At 34.7% G+C, this 10,436-nt stretch overlaps 1 non-coding gene across 1 annotated transcript; it reads left to right on the top strand.

The window, feature by feature from the left end:
* Positions 1-6,431: 6,431 nt before the first annotated feature.
* Positions 6,432-6,538, top strand: LOC140512981 (U6 spliceosomal RNA). The gene has a single exon (XR_011970028.1). It is a non-coding gene; the product is annotated as a U6 spliceosomal RNA (small nuclear RNA).
* Positions 6,539-10,436: the final 3,898 nt, after the last annotated feature.

The following is a 10,436-nucleotide window of genomic DNA, read 5'->3' as shown; positions in this document are numbered from 1 at the left end:
TCTAACAGTGAATAAAGTTAGAGTCATATCTTTCCCATGAATCTCATGATAAAAAAAAATCACCATGGATAAATCATTCTCTATAATAGATATGATACTCTTTAGGGGATTGAGAGCTTTCCATAATAGCAAGGAATGATAGTAAACATTTTAATTTTTCATCTGAACCTACTGCTGTAGGCCAACAGCAGAAAACATTTCACATATGCCTGGAAATCTGACTGGTGGTAAATTGGAACCTTTCAAAAGGACAGCAAGAGTTGTTTTTCATATCAAAATACAGAAATCAATTCTTCTTTAATAAAAGAGGAATGGGTACATTCATAATCCAAAATATGCATTTTAAAATAGTGATCTCCACTGAGAAGATACATTTTTAAGGTGAAGCAGCTACTTCTCTGAGGTTATAGATTTTCTTCTTTTGTGCTTGATTCTTTATGAAGCACACGTATAAAAGAGCTATAAGGGCGCGGTAGTTCTGCCTGGCACATTTGAAAGGAGTTAAGGAGAGAGACAAGAGTAGTCCTGAATTCAATGTCATGGGCAGAAAAAAAGTTTGTAAGCCAGAATGCTGTGGGCACAAGCACATGGAAGAATAATCAAGCAGAAGATCACAGGTGTAAGTATATGAAATAATAAAAGGTCCTAAAACTATCTTCAAATAGTCTATTTCAATTAAATATTTCCTTCATAGTATCATGTATTTTATTTTATGTATTAACATAAATTATTCTGATGAAATATCCATAGGTTTCACCAGACTTCCAAAGTAACCATGGCACACAATCAGTCAATCAACGAACATTTATCAAGTGTCTACTATGTACCAGACACTGTGCTAACAATGAAACCCTTTGCCTGTACTTTTGTTAAGTCAGTAGTTAGTTCATTTGCTTGATCATTGACTCCTACCTTAGGTTCCATTTTTTGAAATTGAATTTTATTTTATTTTCAGCTCTGAATTTTCTCCCTCCCACGTTCCCCTTTCCTTTGATAAAGTAAAAGAAACAAAATCTGTTACAAACGTACACAGTCAAGAAAAACAAATTGCTGCATCAGTTGTGTCAAATAAATAAAACAAAATAAAATATTTCATTCCGTATTTTGAATTCATAGCCTCTTTGTTTAGAGGTAGAGAGCATATTGCATCATGAGTACTCTAGAATTGCAGTTGGTCATTGTACTAATTAAGGCATCTAAGTCTTTTCAATTTACTTCAGCTTTGTTATCTTAAAAATATTGTTGCTGAATAAATTGTTCTCCTAGTTCTGTTCACTTAATATTACAGTCTTCTCAGGTTTACCTGAAACTGTCCCTTTTATAATTTCTTACAGAACAAAAGTTTCTCATTGCCTTCCTAAAATATAACTTGTTCAGTCATTCCACAAGTGATGGACAGCCCGAGTTTTCAATTCTTTGACATCACAAATGCACATACACACAATTCTATAAATATTTTTGTTCACATGGGTTCTTTACTTTTTCTTTTGATCTCATTAGGGTATAGAGCTGATAGCATTATTTCTGGGTCAACAGGTATGCATAGTTTAAAACCTTTTGATCTTAAATACAAATTGCTTTCCATAATAGCTGAACGAGTTTATAGAGCTACCAATACTATTAATGTACATTTTCCTATAGTCCCTCTAACATGTCATTTTTCTCTCTGGTCAATGTTGTCAAAAGTGGTTGTTTTAATTTGCATTTTTCTAATTATCAGTGATTTAGAGTAATAATAATAATACAATAATAATAATAATATAGCTATTTATAATGCAGATTTCTTCCTCTAAAACTATTTATTTACATCCTTTGACCAGTAATCATTTCAGAAATGGCTCTTATTCTAATAAATTTGACTCATTTCCCTATATATCTGAAAATGAGACATTTATTAAAGAAACTTGTTAGAAAAACCTTCCCCAGTTTCCTGTTTTTATTCTAATTTTAGCTTGTTTTGACTTAATGTCAATCTTATGTTCCTCCATCCTGTTGGGCAAGCCCTTCAGCGCACCTACTTCCACTTTTGATTGAACTCTTCTGGCATGGGACTAATATTTATGGCCTATAACTTTCCTAGTCTAGCTGACTTTCTTGATTTCAAACAACCTCTCAGCTTTCTGAAGAGTTAGTTGCCCAGTAGGCTTATTATGCCACCTACTATTTTCCATGAAACCTGTGGACTAGCAGTGCAATAACATTTTCCTGATTTACATCAACTATCATCAGGTATTGTTCTTCATCATAACAGTATATTTTGGGAGGGAAGTTGGGTACATTTAAATTTCCAAGAGAATTAATGTTTCCATGTTCTTTTCTACCACATCCTTTCTTCTTGGCAGCAAAACACAGCCAACACTGCCTTTCCCCTGTGATGCACTTAACTTAAAGCTAGGCACAGAGTGGATGCTTAATAAATGCCTGTTGTCTAATCATAGTGACCAAAATGAGAACTTTATGGTAGAAATTCTTAAGTATTCAGTGTAGAAGATTCACTCCTCCATCTGGTGAAGTCCATCAATTCCTTCACAAAATAATCTTTTAAGTGCACTAAATACATAGGATTTCAAAATAAATGTTATTTTGAAATAGTAATTTGTTTTTCAGTCTACCTCTATGTATCTATCTATAACAAATTTACATACCCCATGTTAAGAATGTCTATTTTAGGAGAATGAAAATCTAGCTCATCACATCTACAAACTGGGAACTCATCCTGGTGTTTGGCATCAATTTGGCATTTTCTTGTATCTGAAATTATCAATGTGCTCTCAAGTTTCCCTTCTCCTTAAACGTATAACTTGTAATGGAAGATGCAAAAACCCTTTTTCTCCATAGCAGCAAAACATTAGGATGATAACATAAGATTCATATCTATGAAATATACATGTACTTTGAAAAGTAGAAACTGAGAGGGAAATGGTGATTTCAAAGCAGGTGTCAAAAATGGTAAACATCAGATGAAGCAAAAGCAATAGAATGATGGTCATCACTCATGTAGCACATGAAGGAGAAGGAGATCATCAAAACTGATGAATGAACTTCAGAGAACTGAATGGGGGAGTATTAAATTTAAGGCAATGAGATGCCTTGGGACTGCAGTTTGCTCAAGTTTGGAGATTTCAATGCAAAGAATATTTATGACTGTTAAAATATATTTTCAGTCATTTGTTACTGAGACAGGAAAACATGAATAGCTTAATAAAATATGCATAATCTAAACAAGATTTTAGCAAAGTATCTTTGAAATATAAGGCAGACACTTTAAATAGACCTTGGTTGAGAGTCATTGGAATTAAAAGCATAATTTTTGGCCATTGAAGTGTAATAGAAATATATTAAACATAATAAGATTTTAAAGTCATATGTTGGTCCCTATTCTAAGCCAAGGCCTTTGTACACACATCACTTACTGAATGTTCAACTCTACAGGGGGAAAATATAAAGAAAAACTATTTCACTATATTTCAAATTCATGAGTAATACCCAGAAAGAAGATAAAATGTATGCATGTGTGTGTGTGTATGTATGTATATATATATATATATATATATATATATATATATATATATATATCAAACTTGGAAGTATTTTTTTTAATTAGGTATTTTCCCCAATTTTTCATCAATAAATACATGAGCAAAAAGGAAGGTGAACTGATTGTGACAATAGTGAGGGTTATCCAATGGAAAGTCTATGTGCTCCATTGGCATCTTCCTGATGTGAAAAGAAGGTAAAAAGATGGGTTAACAGCTAAATAAGTAGGACTGCTTTAATAAGTTAATGGGAGAAGAGGGATGAGAGCTGCTGTCTAAAATGGATCTTCTTTTCATCATCATCAGTAAATGTAACACCCACAAAAATCACACTACAAAATTCTTTGAGTATTTTGAAATGCCCTCCTCTCCCAAATCATTTTTACTTTTCTACAGTTTCCTCCAGGATTTTCCTATCAAGTTAATTTATTTGATGAGCTGCTTCTCCCATCCCAGAACATGTAGATTCCTTTATTAATAAATATGGTAGAATATTACAAAAGGATGTAGTCTCTTTCAACCCCCACCTTGTTTCCAAGTTAGAAGCAGTGCTCTACACTAAAGGTGTCAAAAATTCAGTCATTGATAAAGTAGGCAACATTCCCTAGTATGGATAAAACCAGATTAAAATGTAAATGGAAAATATTTAACAAAATAAAAATACAATAAAATATAGGTAACATTATATTTTAAAATAGTCACTGTGAAATCCATAAGGATCTTTATGCATGGCTTAGCGTCTTCCAGGTTTATTTCAGTTTGACATCATTAATTTGCATTTGTTCTCTATATTGTCCCCAAGATTTTTATTCTGACAATATGTCCTATTGGTTAAGTACTCAAAGAATTTCCAACCATAGCATGAGGAATGGGTTTAAAAACTGAAGTTTCTTTTGTTCTCTGATCTCGTTGCCAAATTGATATTTATAAGGTCTATATCTGACAATTGCTCTTTTGCCCAAAAAACCTTCAGTAACTTTCTTTTGTCTTTATGATAAAGTACAAACTGCTCTCTGAAGCCTGCCTGCCTTTCCAACCTTCATTCATATTACTCCATTTTATGCGTTTTGTTTTCCAATCAAACTGGTTTTGGTGTGTGAAACTGGTTTTGGTGTGTGTGTGTGTTTTGTTTTGTTTTTTTTACAGTCCAGAACTTTGGCTGCTGCTCTCTCTTCAACAAGATAGGATTTCTATTCAAGTGAATCCATGTTTCTTTGACATAAGGCACCCATTTCCTATTCTTGACTGAAGAAAGGAGACTCTGCCACTCCTCAGGTTTCATTACCCAACTCCATGTCCCATCCTACCAGTAATGTTAATGAGAGCTAAAGATCTTTCCCACCCACTAATTGGCCTCAGGTGGAGCTCATTAAGGGAAACTTGATTAGGGGAGGTTTCTTTGCTAGGAAGACCCACACCTTTTGTTAATTTCTAATGAGGCCCTGGGTCACAATGGTTGTGATGCCCTCTGGCTCTGAAAAGTGTTTACTCTGCATGTATACTCAGCATACATGTATAAAAATGTATACTTAATATACTCTAAGGTGAGGTTTTGCTTTGGGCTTACTCTTTGAAAGAAGGTTCCTGTGTCAGATGGCACTCTGGGTAGCCCTTAAGGAGCCCCCTGGCTTTGAAAACCCAGATGCTGGTGCTTGTCTCTCTGGTAATTATGTATGTATGCAATGATCAGACAGTCAGATCTGTCTGTTGATTTCTGATGCATGTATTACTTATGGTCAGACAGAAGCCCTGTCTGTTGGTCTGTATTTCTCTGCTTGTATTTTCTCTGTTGGTGAATGTAATTATATTGGTAACCCTCTTTTAAGTTGCTTTCCTTAGAAAAACAGATCTAAGAATCTGTGTCAGCAGGTCATCCTGAATGTGTGTCAGGGTGCTTCCTGTTACACCACTCCACTTTTCAATAATTTAATTGTTAGAAGTTTTTTTTGAAGCTAAATATCTATTGTTTTCTTGCATCTTCTATGTATTGATCCTGTTTCGGTCCTGTAAGACTAAGCAGAATAAATCTAACTTTTCATCCACATCACAGCCCCTTGAATATTTGAGACAGATGTATATCCTTCTCAGTCTCTTCTTCTCCAGGCAAAACATTCCAAGTTCCTGCAATCTATGCTCATGAAATGGAATCAAGACCCCTGACCACCTTCTCGAAATATTCTCAAGGATTTATTTGAGGCAGTATAATTGAAAATTATACCTGTTAACAAAACTCAAAGTCAAACTGGTTTGTTTGGGTTTGGTTTTGTTTTCATTTTTTGACTGCCACAAAATGATCCTGACTCATATTGAGCTTTTCAGTTTCTCTCAAACCCCCCAGATCTTTTTCAGTCATAATGCTGTGTAAGCAGGACTTCCTATCCTGTACTTGTGAAGTTTTTTTGAATGCAAGAATACAAGTTGGCGCCTACAGAGTTTAATTTTTGAAAAATAAACCTAACATTCTAACCTGTTAAAAACCTTTTGGTATCCTTATTTTGCCACTTGGTATATTAGATATGCTTCCTAGCATTGTATGAGCATACCGTCTATTACTTTTATCCAACTCTGACAAAAACAGCACAGGACCAAATACAGATACTTGGGACATTCTGCTGGGAATGTCTATTATACTGACATTGAATCACTAATAACTATTCCTTGAATCCAACATTCATTTTCTATCTAATTTTATTTACTTTCTAGCTCATATCTCACCATCATTTCCATAAAAATAGAATGATATGCTTTATTAAGTACTTTGATCAAATCTAAGTAAACTGTATCTCCAACATTCCCTGATGTACCTTTTTAGTCACCCTATCAAAAAATTAAATACATTTCTTTAAGCACAACTTATCTTTGAAACCATACCGGCTTTGTTAAATAGCCATTTCCATGCTCACTTCAGCAGCACATACACTAAAATTGGAACGATACAGAGAAGATTAGCATGGCCCCTGCGCAAGGATGACATGCAAATTCGTGAAGCATTCCATATTTTTCACAAGAATAAAGTCCAAATGGGTACATGATCTAGGTATAAAGATTGATACCATGAATAAACTGGAGAAGCAAGGAATAGTGTATTTATCAGATTTATGGAGAAGGGAAGAATTTTTTACTAAAGAAGAGATAGAAAGCATTATGAAATGCAAAATGGATAATTTTGATTACATTAAACTGAGAAATTTTTGCACAACCAAACCCAATGCAACCAAAATCCAGAGGGATGTAGTAAATTGGGAAAGAATTTTTACAGCTAAGCTCGGGGATAAAGGCCTCATTTCTAGAATATATAGAGAACTGACTCAAATGTATAATCATACAAGTCATTCCCCAATTGATAAATGGTCAAAGGATATGAACAGGCAATTTTCAGAAGAAGAAATTAAAGATATCTATATATGAAAAAATGCTCTAAATCACTATTGATTAGAGAGATGCAAATCAAAACAACTCTGAGGTACCACATCACACCTATAAGATTGGCAAACATGACAGAACAAGAAAATGATAAATGCTGGAGAGGATGTGGGAGAGTTGGAACACTAATTCGTTGTTGGTAGAGCTGCGAGCGCAACCAACCATTCTGGAGAGCAATTTGGAACTATGCCCAAAGGGCTACAAAAATGTGCATACCCTTTGACCCAGCAATATCGCTACTAGGACTGTATCCCCAAGAGATCATAAAAATGGGAAGTATTTATAGCAGCACTCTTTGTAGTTGCCAAAAACTGGAAGTCAAGGGGATGTTCATCAATTGGGGAATGGCTGAATAAATTATGGTATATGAATGTAATGGAGTACTATTGTGCCATAAGAAATGATGAACAAGAAGACTTCAGAGAGGCCTGGAAGAACTTATATGACCTGATGCTGAGTGAAAGGAGCAGAACCAGGAGAACTTTGTGCACAGCAACGACCACAGTGTGCGAGAGTTTTTTTCTGGTAGACTTGGAATTTCGTAATAACACAAGAACTTCTTAAAAAAAAAAATCCCAGTGGTGGTTCTCTAAGGCAAAATGCCTTCCACACTCAGAGAAAGAAATATGGAAGTCATTTGCAGAATGTAGCAGATCATGTTTGTGTATGTGTAAGTTTTTGTGTATCATGTTTTAGTTTGTTATATGATTTCTTCCATTTATTTTATTCCAACTACATAGCATGACTATAATGAAAATGTACTCAATAGGAAAGTATATGTAGAACCTATACAGAATTGTATGCAGTTGTGGGGAGGGAGGGGGGTAGCGGGGAGCAGGTGTGGGGGGGATAAAATCTCAATTGTATGGCAGTGATTGTTAAACATTAAAAAATAATAAAAAAAAAATAAAGAAAAAAAATAAATAGCCATTTCCTTGGCTAGACATTAACTGACAACCACTTTAATGATCCATCCTAGAATTTTCTCAGGGGGTGACATTAAACTCACCAGTCTGTCATTTGTAGACTCCATTCACTTCCCCTTTTTCAAAAATTAGGACATTTGTCCCCTAACATCCCCCAGTTCTTGTAATGCAATTCATCTGGATCAGATGACTTGAAATAATCAAGAGCAACTTGCTGCCCTTTTCCTATCTTTACTTAAGCATCCACTCTCTGATATCCATTATTTTTAACAATAAAAGTTAGCATGTGTATAGTTCTTTAAGCTTTGCAAGGCACATTACAAATATTATCTCATTTCATCATTGCAACAACACTTAAAGGTATTATCCTCATTATTGTTATCCTCTATTATTATCCTTATTTTACAGATGGGGACACTGACGCAGACAGAGGTTAAATGATTTGCCCAGGGAAACATAACTAAGTCAATGTCTGAGGTAGGATATGAAATCTTGTCAGCCTGACTCCAGGTCTAGTGCTCTATCCACTGTACCATCTAGGTGTCTTGTTTAGCATTTCCAGTACAACAATTATTTTCCTTGCCACAAGGAATCAGAAACAATACAATACAAAAATCAAGCATGCTGGCCTTCTCTTTATCATCTCAAAGGAATAATCTTATCCTTTCCTTAATCCTGCTCTTTTGAATAGAATTAAAAATAAAATGATTTTTTTTATTACCCTTGTCTTCTCTTACCCCTTTCTGCTCATTCTAAGCTTCAATACTCCTGACACTATTTTTAAACATCCATGATATGCTCTTCTATGTGTCCTATTATATGCCCTCACTACCATCTTCTATATATTTTTAATATGACTTAATGAGTTCCCTGCGTACTTATATCAGTCTCTTCAGATAATACTTACTTTTTCTTCCTCACAAGAATTTTTTCCTTTTGTGTCTTCAGAATTTCCATATTGAGAGCTTTCCAATCTATCTGTGCAGAATTTTAGTCCAGTGTATATTATCCTTTCCTTCTACTTAAACTATTAAAATCAGCTTCCCCAAAGTTCCTAAAATGAGTAGGACTACCTCATTTTCTTCTCCTCTACCACAAGCTCTAGGAGGGAGTGCTCAATTCTTCTTATGGCTAGCAACCAGTTCTTCCCTATTAGTGAGAAATAAGTTTTCTTGAGCTGATTTGTCTAACTGCCTTTTGAAAGATGAAATAATCAAGGAAAAATAATTTCTGTTTTTGGCAGAGACGGTGCCAGCAAATGTCTAGATAAATGAAGTCTGTCATCACTACTAAATCATGCTTACATTCCAGGTTCATAATCTGTTTTCAGAACTCCTTATCTAGTTCCTTTTTCTATTCAGTTGGTTTCATGACCAAATCACTTCTTTTTGTCGTTATTATCTTTATAGAAATCTTCTCTCTACCCTTATTTCCCCTTCTAGTTCCTGGATACCTTCACATAAACATGTCTTCTTAATATGCGATACTATCCCCATACTTATTCCCCGTTTATCTACATTGTTTCTTTAAAGTCAAACATACTCATTGGGAGCCACATTCCAATTGTTTTATTCCAAGTCTTGGTGACACCTATGGATAAAATTTGCCTCCTTGCATTAAGGTTTCTAGACAATTTTGTTTTTGACTAAATTTGTGGCAAAGTTATGAACATGGATTTCACCACTGGTTCTTTTCTTGGACTTTGTCTCCCAGAATCTTCTGGGTATTTTAAATGATAGTCTTCTTCCTCCAGAGTAAATCTCTATGTTATGTAGATTGGTGGCTCTACATAGACAACTTTTCTTCCTCATTCTTTTTAGTTTAACTGTCTTTTAAATAGATTTGCAAGCTATCCAATGCAGTGAATATCAAATACAAAAAAAAAAAAAAAAAAAAAAACATTCTTAGGAGTCTATCTTAGGTACACTCTACCCCTGAACAGAAATCCATCATCCTCATATTTTAAGCATTGCCCAGAAGTCCAAAACCTATTCTCAGACACCAATTTCATTTTTCTCATGCATTCCCTTCTTTTTTTCCCCTAAATTCCTTCCTTTCAACAGGCAGCAGTGACAAACACAAAAGCTATGTCCCTATCATTATCAGTTACTTGCTTACAATTTCATTATTGAAGGCAATACTTGCTAGCCTCCTTCTGTCAGTATCATTTGTAACCCACATTAAAAACCAGAAGTGGGTAGTGTTCATCTGTTTTGATAAGTCTTGGGAGGTTCTTCAATGTGGATTGGCAGTGTGCCTTGGGAGCACATTAAGTTAAACAAATAGCTACCTCATGATACATGATAATCACTCCTTTATTTTAAAAAGTCTTGCTCTGATCCTTCACCTGATAGCTTCTGTAATTTTATCTTTTCTTGGAAAATTGACTACTTCTTTCTTAGAGCATTCAGTTCTCCCCTCTTCAGGAAGGGCTTTAAATGTGTCTTTTAACTTTTAGTTTGCAGCATTCCTTCTCCTTCCTTTCCTCCCTTTTCTCCCACTCTTATCTCATATCAAAAGCCAAATTTTCCCTTTTCCACTGTACAGTCTC

The sequence above is a fragment of the Notamacropus eugenii genome, chromosome 6 (genome assembly GCF_028372415.1).
Source record: "Notamacropus eugenii isolate mMacEug1 chromosome 6, mMacEug1.pri_v2, whole genome shotgun sequence".
NCBI lineage: Eukaryota > Metazoa > Chordata > Mammalia > Diprotodontia > Macropodidae > Notamacropus > Notamacropus eugenii.
The sequence above is the reverse complement of the archived record's forward strand: the minus strand, read 5'-3'. Positions and strand labels throughout refer to the sequence as shown.